General features: G+C 37.6%; 1 long non-coding RNA gene across 2 annotated transcripts; it reads right to left on the bottom strand.

The window, feature by feature from the left end:
* Positions 1–1,296: 1,296 nt before the first annotated feature.
* On the bottom strand, positions 1,297–5,191 carry LOC118679906 (uncharacterized). 2 transcript variants are annotated; one of them, XR_011395029.1, is made up of 4 exons: positions 4,061–5,191; positions 3,935–3,965; positions 1,714–3,875; positions 1,297–1,628 (listed from the first exon to the last, which is right to left on the bottom strand). It is a non-coding gene; the product is annotated as an uncharacterized lncRNA (long non-coding RNA). The 2 variants fall into 2 exon arrangements; XR_004975457.2 differs by having other exon boundaries at positions 3,935–5,191.

Genomic DNA, 5,191 nt, shown 5'->3' on the forward strand with positions numbered 1-5,191 from the left:
AGTTGTTTCTTCGATGCACCACTCTCCAAGATTTTCGGCTGACTGAGATATAGGGGCTTAGAATCTAATTATCATTTTTAATATTGTTCTCCGGAAGGTTGGGAATACTTTCCTTGTGTCGTCGTGCAATGAAGATGAGGAATGTGGTTGGGGAATATAGTATATGCGATTTACAATAACAAATGTGCTTGCATTCAACATCCATGTAGACGGTATATGGATGAGGACATGCAGCGTGCCGTGGCTGGCGTGAGGTGTCAGCTTGCAATCATAACGCATACCTAAAATCAGCACAGCGTGAAATCTGTTTGCCAGCACCTTTAGTCACATTGTCGCTGTTCGTTGCGTTATTGCTGCGTTTGGCCGAGGATTCCTTTGCACAGCCTTAATTTTAGTGCGCATCTCTGCACCACGTTTTACTTGCATTACTTCTCGCACATGTTGCTCACTATTCAATGGGAAATTATTAACATAAGTTTAAAACAGTTTTATGGCATTTCACGCTGAGAATTAAGTTGTAGCGATTTCTTGCAACGCCGAGAAAAAATTATGAATAAACGCGCAGTTTCTGTTTTATTGTTTCTCTTTGCGCGTTTCACTGCTTACTATCGTATTTGCAAGTGCATGTGCTGCACACGAGCCAATAGCTTGAGGGAAACGGCCCGTACTGCGACGGGGCATGAGTGATGCAAGTGGTGCGAATAGCGGCGTAGCATGCTGCTACTTCATTGGTGCCAGTAGACCACAGCTGCTAATGTCCATTGTGTTTGTTGTTGTTATTGTCAATTCTATTGGCAGGAATATATGGAAAATTGGTTCCAGTTAATGAAGTTAACACTTCCCGAATGGAGGCTCTTTAACAAATCAGTGCTTATGGAATCGCTTGGTTGATTAATGAGTTGGTTGAGAAGGGAGGCATAGAACCTCCTTAACGAAAGTGGCCACATTTTAGCCATCAATTGGCACATTTGGCCAAGTGATAACCAATTAAGCCCAATTAAAGAATTTAAAGCATTTGATGATAACTCTTACTTTTTCCACACTAGAAAACATCTCGTCGCAACCGGCTGAAAACGGGACATTCGCCAAGGAAGTGTTCTGGCATCTCATCTTTCTCCGCGCATGATTTATATTCTACCGAATACACTTTAAAGTTTCTGATGTAGCGATATCAGGGCTAAATGCCCTGTGATGACTCCTACCATGGTACTCTGTTCCTTCTTTCCTAGAAGTCTTTTACAAGCCACTAGCAATAAATTACAAGTTAGGTGTAAATTGACAAGCAAAACGGCTAGTTTAATTTTTGTTTCTTACAGCACAACAGCCGAAATTGAAATAAAAAAATATTTTTTTTATTAATTGCACAATTTAACAATTAATTCTGGTGCTCCGAGACCTAAGGGGTTATTCTTGCGTTCATTAATCCCTTCAGAAGGAGTATTTGAAGGAACTGAACGGTCTAGGGGCCCAACTATCATCTATCGGTATTGGCACTAAAAGTCTTTATTGCCTTCTTACATAACCTTATCTGCAAGAAAGTTATAAACTTTTTGGTTAGAGCTGATCTTCACTTGGCGCCTTCGGTTTTGAATAGTAGCGATTACTTTGAAGCTACATTTTGTACATTGCTATAGGAGAAGAGAACTCTTGTTTCATCCTTTGATCTAAGGGTAAATACAAAGATTTCGCCGTTTGTACGGTCGATAAAAGTACCTTTATTCCTTTCTTCTTTTCTACATTGCTAATCTAGAACAGAAATGACCTTGACTTTCAAACTGCTATGTCGCCCCTTTCACTTCCTTATATATATATATATTTCCATTTCCAAAAAAGGCTGAAGGCTTCAACTAAATATGTAAATAAAAATTATGCGTGACGTTGATTGTCTAGGGCAAACTCTTAAACTACTGAACCGATTTTAGTTTTGTACAGTATAATGCAAGACTTAAATGGCAATGATAAGTTTTCAGTGCGGCTGATGGAGGAAACATTTGATCATCACTAATTTTGACATGGAAGCTTAATGCAGAAATGGTCCTGTTGCAGAAGAACGGTCTTCAGAAGGCTACTGTTTCCCATTGGTTTAACTTTATGTCTACGAGTATGTCTATATATTAGGTCAAGTAAAAAGTTCGTTCGGTTTTTATCTAAGAGATGGCGTTATTGTCCATAGTACTAGGGTTACGTGTCGCAGAATCCCCTGCTTTCTGCTCCTTCTTCTTAATATCAATTTGAAGAATTTTAATTCAAAAGGAATACAAGGAAATTTTTGCCATTCAATTAAATATCCATTATAATTTAAAACCTAAAAAATCTCACTTTAGTTAAGTACTTTGTGTAATTGTTCAATTTAATTGTTGTTTCCCGATGCTATTGTCATTTATTGTTCTCGTTTATACCAATAACGTTTGACAATGATTTCGTTTTGACTTTTCAATTATCTGGAATTCGCATACCATTGTTCGGTACTCGAGCCCCGAACACTCATAATTGTCCTTGGTTTGTTCTCGATTGAATTGTTGTAGATGCCTGTGTGTGTATGCGTATGTGTGTAGCCAACCAATAGAAGAGCCATTAGCTTGCTTTTAACACCTGAGCGCATTTTTTACACCTTTTCCGATCTATTGGCTAATTTTATAACTATTCTTCGCCAGCACCAGCTACCGCGTTGCTATTGATACTCATATATTGTACAAAGGACGCAGTCATTGGGAAAATTTCTAACAATGATTTCTCTTCTGTTGCTATTATTATGAGTTTGTTTTGTTTGTTTCGTTGCGGCTTTTATCGCAATTGAGAGTGCGAAACCAATTTCGATGAAGTAAACAAAATTGTTAAACCTGGGACATATACAAAAACAAAGCTATATCTCTATATGCATACAGTGTTTGGTAGGTATTTATGCTCATGTACATGTGTACACCTCACAATGGAGACGAAATAAAGTGAGCAAGAAACAAGCGACTTGGCAGCCGAAAAGTCATTAATTTACAATTTAAAGCATATTCCAGCAACCCTCCGCCAGCAATAATTAAGTTGCAAAAGAAGCAGGTAAACAAAGGACATCTGAAACTCCTAAAGAAGGGCCTAGAATTGCAGCAACACGGTGAATTTATAGAGTAAAGTACAAGCAACCAGCTGTCCCTCGCCTCCAGTTCCGTGTCGAAGGACAAAGCGAATTAAAATAAAACCAAAAATGTCATCGTCATCATTGGGCTCATTAATTAAGTGAAAATGTATGAGCAAGTACCAATATATATCTTCGTATATACACATGTATGTACAGTTTAGTTTCAGCAGAATCGCAACACTTGGGGCAAGAAGCCGTTTTGTTTTGTACAACTACAGTGTCCTTAAAGCGGCTCATTGTACAGCAAATTAAATATTGCCTATTAAACACGGCAGTACAATTGGAACGGCCTTCACACATACACATACACGCTGTTTCCGTTGTGTCGTGAGCCCTTTTAAATTTTGAGCACAACTGCTGCCACCGTAAGGACGTATGCGGAGTGTTCTGTGCCATCATTCGCCACTCGACTGTTTGTCACAGTGTCATTCCTATTGAGTCCTTAAGTGGCGAACTGTTCAAATATTTTATTCACTTCATCCTTCCTTACTTGGCGTCCATTCTTTATAAAATTAGTTGGACTATTCATGCGCAGCGTTGGCATGCGATTTTATTGTTTTGCGCATGCGCAATAATCCGAGCGGCCAGCGACTAACACAAACCGTCCAGTATGTAATTGTGTGAAATGTCAACCAACACTCAAACCATTTACATTTACACCCACACTGAGGAGTCAGCTGCATTGACACGCGGACACCAGCTGTTACACCCATTGCTGCTGTCGAAAGCGGAAGCTAGCTATCTTCTGTGGAGTAAATAAATAAAAATTTAATTGAGACCATTAATCGATAATTCAATACAAACCGCATTATGAAGTCAGTTTTAAATATTCAGGCTTAGTTGTGTGAGGAACCCATTATAAAGATATCGGGTTATATTAAAATCATCATCAAATGAGATATCTTTATATGTACAATATATAAAAATTACCCGTTTCCCGTTGTTCCGCCATAACTTGAGAACGGCTAGACCGATTTGGTTGTTGTTTTTTTTTTGTAGTTTTCTAATACTCTGTAGAAGGTTCTTACAGAAAAAAATATTAAGAAAATGTCTCAGAAAGATTGAAAAAATACATTTAATTTTGGATATTTTAAAAAACGCGCGTAACGAATGTCATCGTCATTCACAGCCATAGACTACTTGTATATTGAAAGAGCATCGTCTGTTCGGAAATGTGGTTACTTAATTAAATTCTATCGCACTAATTTATTAATTTTTGAAAATTACTCGCCACTTAAATGTACCGACTTTGACGGTAATATTAATAATATTAGTGATGATTTCATTTTAATGCAAGTATTTAATAATAACTGCAACCAAATACGAAATGCCCCAAACTTCCAGCCAATTTCAGCACTATCACGGACAAAATTAAGTAATTGCCCGTATTTTCCCAGTCGCATAAAATAATCATTTAAATCATAACTGGCTCGGTAATAGAGCTATATAGACAGAAAAAATGCTGAAATTAGTTTTGATAATAACATTTTACTAAATTAAACTGCTTACTCAATATAATTTAATTATACCTTAGCCACAGTAAGGCGTGGCCGGGGTCTACTATTCTCCGTTATATGCATGATTTGAAAATCTGTTTATTAGGTATATGAGGGCTAAGGAACGTATTGTCCCTATTTCACCCATTTCTGACATACGGACACACTATTATCTGGAAAAGGCACAATAGACCCTAGGTCGCAGTGCAAACCTCATACAAATTATCTGGAAAGGATTCTTTCCCAAATTCATTCATATATCTTCCACATTGACCGATATTTTTAGTGAAAAGTTAGCTACAGGCACTGGGGTCCACATTTTCGGTATCTGGGGGATTGAACAGTAATGCTCCAATTTTGACAATTTTTAGACTTGAGATGACATACCCTAAAGGCGCTATTTGTGCAAAGTTTTATTTCGATACATTCTTTGGTGCTTGATCTGTTTAATGGAATGGTGAAATAATCAGATGGAATTGAAAATTATGTTATATGGAAAGTAGGCGTGGTTGTAGTCCGATTTCGCCTCTTTTCGCACTGTCAAAATAATAATGTGATATACCGA

Source organism: Bactrocera oleae, chromosome 2 (assembly GCF_042242935.1).
Source record: "Bactrocera oleae isolate idBacOlea1 chromosome 2, idBacOlea1, whole genome shotgun sequence".
Taxonomy (NCBI): Eukaryota; Metazoa; Arthropoda; class Insecta; order Diptera; family Tephritidae; genus Bactrocera; species Bactrocera oleae.